Here is a 10,862-nt window from a genome sequence, read left to right as displayed (position 1 = left end):
GCCTTTTAGCACGCCTGAAGCGGCAGCGCTCGGGTCCGGGACACAAGCGGTGTCACCGGTCCAAGTTTCGAAGCAATCGAAGCACCGGAGCCAGAGCTGCACCGTGTGGAAAGTTGGGGCCTACATCCGAGAGTGAAGCACCGGCCTCGAGTAAGATCCGGACCCCGGCGGCAGTGCGTCAGAGCCGGCCCGAAAAGCGAACACACCTCGGAATCTCACGGGGAGACCAACACTCGGTTCCTGCTGCTGGCGGAGTCCTCCGGAGGCACTCGGGCTGCCACGAACCCTGAGCGAGACCTGCATAGTAAGACGGTCAGTGTAACCCAGACGTGGACGGAACAACGCGGGGAACATAACTGGCGCAGTGGCACTGCGGGGGTAAGGGGACTCGCTGCTGAGGAGCGAGGAGGCAGTGGGCTCACGCGCTGCGCCGGAGCAGAGGCCGGGTGGAAGGTACCCCGGGGAATCGGCGCAACACCGGCCAAATACGCGGGGCCACGGGGGGACCCCCAGGCCCGCCACCAGCGGCGTTGAGACAGTGGAAGTGCCACACCAAACAGTAACCGGTCCAGTGCACGAGACCCGGGGCAGTTGAGGCCATCGAGGGGGGGTACACGGTGCCCGCTCAGTTCTGCAAAGAGGCCACCAAGAGCCGCGTCACGGCACACACCAGTGGCCCCCTAGGCTCTCACACCAACGTCCAGTGAGACCCACTGCAACCTGGCTGATTCCGCCTATCTAACACCTCCATTGACCAGACGGCAGCGTTCAACGGGGGCGCTTCTCTGGCGCTCGCAGGATCCAGCATCATGGCAGGAAAAGGCCTTAGGAGCGGATCCACGCAGGCCAAACTAGATAAATTCGCATACGGACACCAAGGCCAACAGCAGACCACAGGGAGGGCCTCCGCAGGCCATACCCAAGAAACAGAGAAGACGACGAAAATCACACTGGAAGATATCATGAAGACGCTCACGGAAGTTAAAACCACAGTGGGCGCCATCTCCTCAGAAGTATCTCTGCTACGAGCGGATTTTCACAAAATGGCGGAGAGGGTGTCGCAGGTGGAGGTGGTCACTAAGTCGCTCGTAGAGGACACCTCGGAGCTCCAACTGGCCATGGAAAAGATGCAGAAAGTTACCAAACTCCTCCATGACAAGCTGGACGACCAGGAAGGGCGTTCACGCCGCAACAACGTCCGCATACTGGGCCTTCCCGAGACGGAAGGGAAGGGGGCCATGGACCTGTATGTGGAGGACCTCGTCAAAAACAAGCTCCAGCCCAAGGGCCTATCACATTTCTTTTCGGTGGAGAGGGCGCACAGGGTCCCGGGGGGCCCGCCAAAGCCGGGGGCGGCTCCAAGACCGGTGCTAGCCCGGCTCTTCAACTTCAGGGACAGGGACGCAATATTACAAGCAGCGAGGAGTTCACCACCGGTACGGATCCAGAACGCAACCTTGGCGTTCTTCCCGGACTACACAGCAGAGGTGGCCAGGCGACGCAAGTCCTTCACGGAGGTTAAGAAAGCATTGCGCGACAGAGAACTGCCGTATTCCATGATGTTCCCAGCCAAGCTGCGAATAGTAGCCGAGGGAAAGACCTGGTTTTTCGACACTCCAGAAGTTGCCCAAGAATGGCTAGAGGGCTGGCGACCAGTGGGACGACGGCAACGCTCACAGCAGGACAGGCAGCGACACCGTACTGACCGGACACCATCCAGCCAGTCCTCCCTTCGACCACACCAGGGAGACGGAACAGAAGTAGAATCGGACCTCGAGAGAGATCCACTAGACTCTGGACAAGTGGCTCCGGTGTGACATTTCACTGATTTACTTTTTCAGGACTGTGTGGGCCGCGGAACCGTGGCTCGAGCGTAGCTGAGTAGGGCGGGCACAGGCAGTGCCCGAAGGGGACTCACCAACCCTACGAGCAAGTAAGATGTTAAGGGGTGGGTTGAAGCACTCTGCACAGTTGGGGAAGCGGGCGGGGGTTTGTCCGTGGAGCAGGGTAGCAGGGAGGGGGGACGGGTTTGAAGTTTATTTGTTGAAATGTTCACTTTTGTTTATAGTCATCGCTCACCACAGCACTGTCACCCTAATGTTAACACGTCTCCTACACAGCGCGACGTCAGTCGACGCATGGCCTATGCCGCAGCACACGTTGTGTGCAGGACCACTACAACAGCCTAATGGCCAGGCCACCTAATCACACACCCGCCGGGGGCCCCTCCGAGGCCGGAAAGGTTCCCCCATTACGAATACTGACATGGAATGTCCGGGGCCTGGGGGACAAAATCAAGAGAGGCTTGGTCCTCCAAGCAGTGAAGAGGCAGAACCCGGATGTGGTCCTCCTACAGGAAACCCACCTCACGGGATCCACTTGCAAGGCCCTAGATAGAAGGGGGTACAAAATGATAGTCCACGCCGACTTCACTACTGGCTCCAGGGGAACAGGCATACTGGTAAAAAGATCTTCCCCCCTTATGGTATCCAGCCACGTGGCAGACGACCAGGGTCGCTACGCCGCGATACACGGCCAGTGGGAGGGCAGGGCCCTGAATGTGATCTCAGTGTATATTCCCCCAGCCCTACACTCGGTGGCCTTACCAGCCCTAGGCAAATTCCTTCTTGGTCTCCCTGATGGCGATATGATTGTAGGGGGGGACTTTAACGCAGTCATGGACCCGCTTCAGGACACTTTCCCTACCAGAGCCAGACCACGGGGTGCTACACCACTGTCAGACTTTGCGGAGGCCCTAGGCCTTACAGACTTGGGGCGGGCAATACACGCAGATGCCACCCCCTACACATACTACTCAGCGGTGCATAACAGCCTATCCCGTATAGATTACTTCATGTCACTGGGAATGGGACTAGATATGGTGGAGAGGGTGGACACGCTGCCTAGGGGGATCTCGGACCACTCTCCAATCATCTTATCGCTGACCACCGGAGGGAAACGAAATGCCCGACTGTACCCAATCTACCCCAATTTCCTAAAAATCCCCAAGATTCGAAGGAAATTAAAACTGGCAACGTCACTATATTTTGCTGAAAACACGGGCACAGTGAAGTCGGCCTCCACCTTATGGGAGGCGTACAAAACTGTCCTCAGGGGGGCGGCTATTGCGGCTATCACGGGGCACAAGCGGGACTCACGTAAGGAACTCACAGACCTAGAACTTGCACTAGACACGGCTAACGACGCACATATGACGAACCCCTCCCAGACCACAACGCACACACTCATGCTCAGGCAACAGCAGTACCTAGCCCACCTCAAAACCACAGAGAAGGGATACATCGCAAACACTCGGCATAGGATCTATGATGTGGGCGACAAAGCGGGACGAATGTTAGCGTGGCTGGACAAGAGAGGGAATGGAGCAAAGGGGATACATAGGCTGGACACGAGAGATGGGCGGACACTGATACACCCGGAGGACATAGTAGGCGAACTAGCCCGACACTATCAAGAAATCTATACACCGGAGAGGAGGGTCACACAACAAATGGCAGCGGCAACGCTAGCAGACATTATCATCCCTAGCATTACGCAGGAAGATAGGGACTCCCTAGAACTAGACCCGACGGGGGAAGAAATACAACTAGCGATCATGGCTTTACAGTCGGGTAAAGCACTGGGCCCTAATGGGATACCGATAGAATGGTATAAGTCCGCGGCTGCAGACCTCAGTGCCCCACTGCTAGACATGTACTTGGAGAGTAGGGAAAAACTAGAGCTGCCACTGGATCAGCGCACGGCCACGATCGTAGCAATACCCAAACCCGGGAAACCACCGACAGAATGCACATCATACCGTCCGATCTCCTTGCTAAACATCGAAGCCAAAATACTGGCTAAACTTCTGGCCACCCGATTGCTGCCCCACCTAAATACCCTAATCCACCCTGACCAGTCGGGCTTCATGCCCCACCGGAGCACGGCGTTGAATCTTCGACGAGTCCATGGGGTGGTGGCCCGTGCGCACCTCCTTAAGGAACAGGCAGTGATCCTCTCCCTCGACGCCAAAATGGCGTTCGATTTAGTAGAGTGGGAATACCTCTTCACGGTTCTGGAGCGCATGGGCTTTGGGCCGAAATACATACGGTGGGTACGACTGCTATACACAAACCCCGTGGCGCAAGTGGTGGCCAACGGCCACACATCGCCGAGATTCCCACTCGGCAGGGGGACCAGACAGGGCTGCCCCCTGTCCCCCCTGCTCTTCGCACTTGTACTTGAGCCCTTGGCCATACAAATCAGATCGACAACTCTGTTCGCGGGCATCAGATGGGAGGAGGGATGGGAGGACAAAATCTCGCTATATGCGGACGATATGCTTATATATATGACCGCGCCCGAGACGGGCATCCCTGCCCTACTGGACCTTTGTGACGCGCATGGGCGCACATCGGGATACACACTCAACTGGTCGAAATCCACCATATACACTTTAAAAGGCCCGGAGCCAAGCCTACAGGGCACCTGCCCATTGCTTAAAACAACGGCCTCTTTCAAATACCTAGGCATTGTTGTCGCGAGTGGGGAAGCGGCCTTTTTTGTGAACAACCTGAAACCACCCATAGACCGCCTGCGCGCAGACGTTAGGCACTGGGCAGCCCTCCCTCTGACCCTGTTAGGCAGAGCGGCATTGTACAAGATGATGGCCCTCCCTAGACTCCTTTACGTGCTGGAAAATACTCCTCACCTGGTACCACAGCGTTACTTCCAACAGATTGTGGCACTGGTCACGATCCTACTATGGGACACGGGCCCGGCACGCATAGCATACGACAAGCTAGTGAAGAGCTGGTACGAAGGAGGCATAGCACTCCCCAACATCCAGCTGTATTACTGGGCGGCCCAACTTAAGATTATAAACTACTGGATCCACGCCCCGAAGGACGACCCGGCATACCGGGCAGACTGGTCGCAACTCGGGACAGTCTGCATGCTGTCCGTGCTGTACAATAGGTCGCAACTGAAAGACCTGATCGGTCCGACCAAACACACGGCGGCGTTGTGGCACATGGCGCAGGCCCGTCTGGGGTGGGCAGGCCGACTCACTAAAATGACCCCCCTGTGGGACACGAAAGCGTTGGGGAACCTAAGAGGATGTAAGGGGTTTGAAAGGTGGGACGCAATTGGCATATCTACGATAGGGGACCTATGGGACACTGACACGGTATTACCATTTCCGCACTTACAGCAGCAGTACAACCTCGGTCCCACAGAAACATTTAGGTATGTCCAAATTAGACATGCGTTACTGCAGGCAATCCCGGCCGACACCACATTACCAGACTCCTCTCCTCTGGAAGATAGACTGCTAACTGAATACATGCTCCAGAGCGCCACATCCCTTACATACAAAAAGTTGATCAACAACCTCAAAGACCCGACTCTGAAGCTTAAAGGGAAATGGGAGGAGGAACTAGGAGAGACAGACGAATTCGAATGGAATGAGGCCCTGGCATCCCCGAAGGAGGTGGGAATCTCTAGTAAGCTCAGGCTAGTACAACTTAAAATCCTCCACCGTATCTATTACACCAGGACACTGCTGCACAAAATACAGAGAGCACCACACCCCTTCTGTCTGCGAGGTTGCGGGGAGGAAGGGACACTACTACACACGCTGTGGGAATGCCCGCAAATACGCGAATTTTGGAAACAGGTGCTCCGATCCATCTCCCAGGCCCTCAAACTCTCCATTCTGCCCGAACCACGCAAATGCCTTCTTAACATCTGGGACCCGAATGACCTGGGTAGATATGAACTGATTTGGGCGTCACTGGCGTTGACAGTGGCGAAACGGGATATAGCGCAGAAATGGGGGGCGCCAGAAGTCCCCACCGCCAGCAGGTGGGCCAAGAACATGGACATCATAATGGTGACTGAGAGAGCGGTGTATGTGCTACGAGCGGCACCCAGGAAATGGAACAAGGTATGGGCGGCATGGAACACATACAGAGGGGAACTGTGTGAGCCCTTGCCAGAGGGAGAGGAATCTGACTCCGGAGGGGAGGAGGAGTAACTGGCCAGATGCGGAGAGAGAGACCTGGACATATGACATGGCTGACTGCGTGATGATGTACTGGCCATTCAATATACTCAGGACAACAGCGCAGGGTGTTACGTGCTGTAGGAGAAGGTCTGTGGGAGGCGATGACATGTACTGGGGGGGTTTGTTGGGTAGTTAGTTTATTTGGGTAATTGAAAGGAAATGTCACCGTTACTAAGCTTGAGGGGGAGGGTACCGAGGGAACACGTTATGAGTCCGAATGTCATATGTTGAAAGCCTGTAAGAGACCCATGATACAGCAGGACCTATGTATTGACTGCAAAAAGGTAGCCAATGTATTACTGCACAGGCGACTTGTATGGTACGTACTTATACAGATTGGATGTATGCAATTGTTTAACCAATATTCCTTCCTGCCAATAAAGTTTTTAAAAAAAAAAAAAAAAACACATGAGAGATTGCAAGACGGGGCAACAAAGCAGTATAGCAAAGTTCAGTTCATAGGTCCAGCGCACGCCAAGGAGTTCTAGGCGGAAATTTGTGCTTGGCCAAATGCCCGGCAAAGGGAAGAGCGCAGCAAGGGTTTCAATAGTCTAACAACCCCCATGGGTAAACAGTGTCGCAACAATAACAAACCTACAGATCCAACTGGTTCCCCCCTTCCCCGCCCCCCCCCCCGGTGGTGGCAACCACACTCTCATGCATGACAAGGCGCAACATCCATGTAATCCGATTAAACCTGGAAAAGGTGAAGAGCGCGGACCGTGGGCGGGCAGACCGCAGATGGTAAGCCTTGTGACAAAAAGCGAACCAAGGGGCCCCATCGGAACATAACATTTTTAAAATTGCCCAGGAAGATGTCCGCCATTCTCTCCATGCTCAGTAGACCCCATAGTCTTGCATGCCACAGTGACGAGGCCGGGTGTGTGGCTTCTTCCACGCCGCCGCCAACGTGAGCTTAGCGGGCCCCAAGCACAACCACAGGATACGTTTATCCGCTTTAGTTTGATGCTCTAACAGCGGGTCACGGAGTCCCAACAAAACATGGGCCATGGAGTCCGAAATCGGATACCCCAGGACGTCCTTGACATGGGCTAGGATTTCCGCCCAGAAGGGGCGAATGATCGGGCAGTCCCACCAGATGTGGCGGAAATCCCCCAGGAGGCCACAACCCCTCCAACACTTATCCGAGGATGCTGGGAAAATGCGGTGGAGCTTGGGCTGGTAGAGATACCAATCGTGCATGGTCTTTAAGTGGGCTTCCCTAAGGGTCATTGAATGGTTGTGCGTCATGATATCGCTCCAAAGGTGCTTCCATTCGTCATCGGAGATGACACGGTCCAGAAGGACCTCCCAGTGTTCGCAGTGGCCAATAGCAGCCCGTACAAGAAGGAGATCGCCCCTTTCATAGTGGACGTGCGGAGAAGGAAGGATTCGAACGGAGAAGGCGGCCGGGTAGCAGCTTCGCTCATCCCCGCTGAAGTCGCCCAGTGAAGAAGTTGGTTATGGCGGAAGCGCTCAGTGACCGGGATCCCATAGTCCCGCATGCAGTTGTGGAACGTAAGTGGGGCCACTCCATGGAACAAATGCGTGAGCGCTCTACAGCCTCCCTCTCTCCATAGCCGGAAGGGCCCCTCCCGCAGTCCCGGCGGGAATGCTGGGTTGAAGTGAATGGCGGTAAAGGGGAACGGAAATGTGGTCCATCGGTCGTCGCTGGAGACCATGTCCCACACCTTCAGGACTGTGCTAGTCGGAGTGCTAATGTAGGCATTCTTAGGCCTGTCCACTTTAGGTTTCCAGACCAAGTCCCAGATCGATCTCCCGGCCACGCTCCTATCCATGTGTAGCCAGTGCTTCTCTGAGAGCTGCTGGGACCATTCCAGTAGTACACATAGCTGCGCAGCTTTATAATATAAATGCATGTCCGGGAAACCCACTCCACCCTCCTTCCTCGGTCGGCGCAGTGTCGAGAATGGGATCCGTGCTCGCCCTCCCTGCCAGACAAACTTCAACATCAAGGTTTTCAAGCGCCGGAAAAAATCCACCTCTATAGGAATGGGAAGGGCCTGGAAGAGATAAAGGAACTTAGGCAGAAGCACCATCTTAAGGGCATGGATTCTTCCAAGCAACGAAAGAAACTTCGGTTTCCACCGGTCCAGATCCGCTCGTATCGCGGCTAGCATTGGGGGGACGTTAGCCGCGAATAAAGATCCTATAGTAGAGGTCAGGCGCACTCCTAGGTATAACAGGGAGGCAGATGCCCACGGTAAGGTCGTGAGCAAGCGTACCTGCTCCACTTCCGCAGGGGAGAGAGTCAGATTCAGTACGTAGGACTTGTCAAAGTTAACCTTGAACCCAGCCACTGCCTCAAATCGGTAAAGTACCTCCTGAACATGTGGCAGTGAGTGGACTGGATCCCCCAGGGACAACAGCACGTCATCCGCAAATAGGGAAATCTTGTGCTGCTCGCCTGTAAAGGGAATGCCTTCGATCTGTTCCCTCTCCCGTATCGCAATTGCCAGAGGTTCGATACTCAATGCGAAGAGGAGAGGGGAGAGGGGGCAACCCTGCCTCGTACCCCGTGAGTGAGGAAAACAGGCAGAACGATGTCCGTTAATCATCACCCTCGAGCTAGGGCTGCTGTAATTAGCCCGAAGCATGTTGATGAACTGGCGCGAAAAGCCAAAGGCGGACAGGGTGCGGAACAGGAATCCCCAATCGACACGATCGAACGCTTTTTCCGCATCCAGTCCAACTAGTATCGCCGGAATGCGGAACCTGGTAGCCTTCTCTATCAAATGCATTACCCGTCGCAAGTTGTCATGCGTCTGTCGACCCTTAATGAACCCGGACTGGTCCGGATGGACAAGAGCCGCCATCAGGTCCTGAAGCCTACGGGTAATGATAGAGGAGTACAATTTGGCATCCACATTGAGGAGTGCTATTGGGCGGTACGACGCGCACTTGGAGGGGTCCTTCCCTTGCTTGGGGATCACGGTTATCATGGCCTCGGCCATAGACCCAGAGGTCGTTCCAGTGACCACCATTTCGTTAAAAAGTGAGACCAGGTAGTCAACCAGTTCCATCACGAATGATTGGTAGAAAAGAGTAGTATAACCGTCCGGGCCCGGAGCTTTGTTAGGCTTCAGGGCTTTAATAGCCTCCAGCACCTCTTCCCTGGAGAAAGGGGCCGCCAGTTGCTCATTCCACTCACCAGAGACCTGCGGAATGGGGAGGTCCGCGAGGAATGCGTCCTGTGCCCCTTGATCCAGTGAGTCACCATCATACAGTGCAGCATAAAACCGGCCAAAGATGTCCGCCTTATCCTTGTCCCTATGCTGCAGGGAGCCTCCCGGGCCCTGGATCCCTCCAATATATTCCCTTTCTCTTTTTTCTCGAAGTTGTCGGGCCAAATGCCTCCCCACCTTGTTCCCCTGCGACTAAGACACGCGCCGTAATCGCAAGAGGGTGAACTCAGCGCGGTTGGTGTAATGGGCCCTTAACTTCCCACTGACAGCCGTTTGCGGTCGAAGGGTTGTGCGGGATGGATTCAATTTATGTGCCCTTTCCAAGCCGGCAAGTTCTGCCTCCAGTTCCTACCGCTCCTTTCTCCTTAATTTGTTGAGATTCGCATTGAGGCCTATACAAGTGCCCCTCAGTGAGGCCTTGCATTCATCACACGTATTGAACACTGACGTGTCTGACGTGGGATTGAGAGCTAGGAATTCCCTAATAGCCTTCCTGAGTTCCTTACAAGAGGTATCATCCCTAATAAGCGCCGCCGGGAAATACCATTTCCGAAAGCCATCTCCCCCCACCGACCACTGCAACACGAGGACCAGAAGACTATGATCTGAGACAGAGAGCGGAAAGACCCTGGAATCACGGACATCTCCCCTAAGGGCTTGGCTCAAAAAGATATGGTCTATACGGGAGTAAGACTGGTAAACGTGGGAGAAGAATGTATAATCTTGGGCCTGGGCGTGCACAGTGCGCCAACCATCGATCAACCCCAGTTCGCCCACCCGGTCTTTGGATTCAACAGAAAAGATCCCGGAATCTGCCCTCTGGGCCCTAGAGCTGTCTAAAGCTTTGTCCCATACCATGTTGAAGTCACCCAAGAGAAACAAGTGCCCCTCCACAAAATCTCCCATCCTATCCAACAGGCCCTGAAGAAAGGTGTTCTGCTGAGCATTGGGAACATACACCACCACAAACGTACACAAACGGCCGTACAGCAGCCCCTTGACCATCAACCACCTGCCCTCCTTATCACAACAGACCCCCATAGGCTGGAAGTGGAGGGACGCTCGAAAAAGAAGAGCCACCCCCCTGTGCTTGGTAGAGGCAGAGGATCTATAGATGAGGGGAAAGTGCTTGTGGCGGAGCCGAAGCTCATCTCTGCGCGCCAGATGGGTCTCCTGGAGACCCACCACATCTAAGTGATGGTCCGACATGTATTTCCAAATCTTTTGGCGTTTTTGCGGGGAGTTGAGACCCTTCACATTCCATGTGCCGAGGCATAATGAAGGTCCAGTCCCCACCGCTTTACATTCGCTAAGTCTACATGCCTCTGCCCCCTCCGTACCATAAACATCCAGACTCCCCCTCTCACCCCAGGCCCCCTCCATACATTCTCGGCCAGACCCACCGGATAGTATTGATTAAGGGCTCTAGCATTCCAGCACCAAGGAACCGCCTCACCAGGGCAAGCAAAACTCAAAGCAAGCATCCGACGGCCGCCACCACCAATCCCCCCTTCCCAGTCCCCTTCCCACCAGTCCCCCCCTCCCCCGGTTCCCCTCCCCAGGACCCCCAACCCATCCATTCCCCAACA

This window comes from Lissotriton vulgaris, chromosome 9, assembly GCF_964263255.1.
Source record: "Lissotriton vulgaris chromosome 9, aLisVul1.2, whole genome shotgun sequence".
Classification (NCBI taxonomy): domain Eukaryota; kingdom Metazoa; phylum Chordata; class Amphibia; order Caudata; family Salamandridae; genus Lissotriton; species Lissotriton vulgaris.
Note: the sequence above shows the minus strand (reverse complement) of the source record.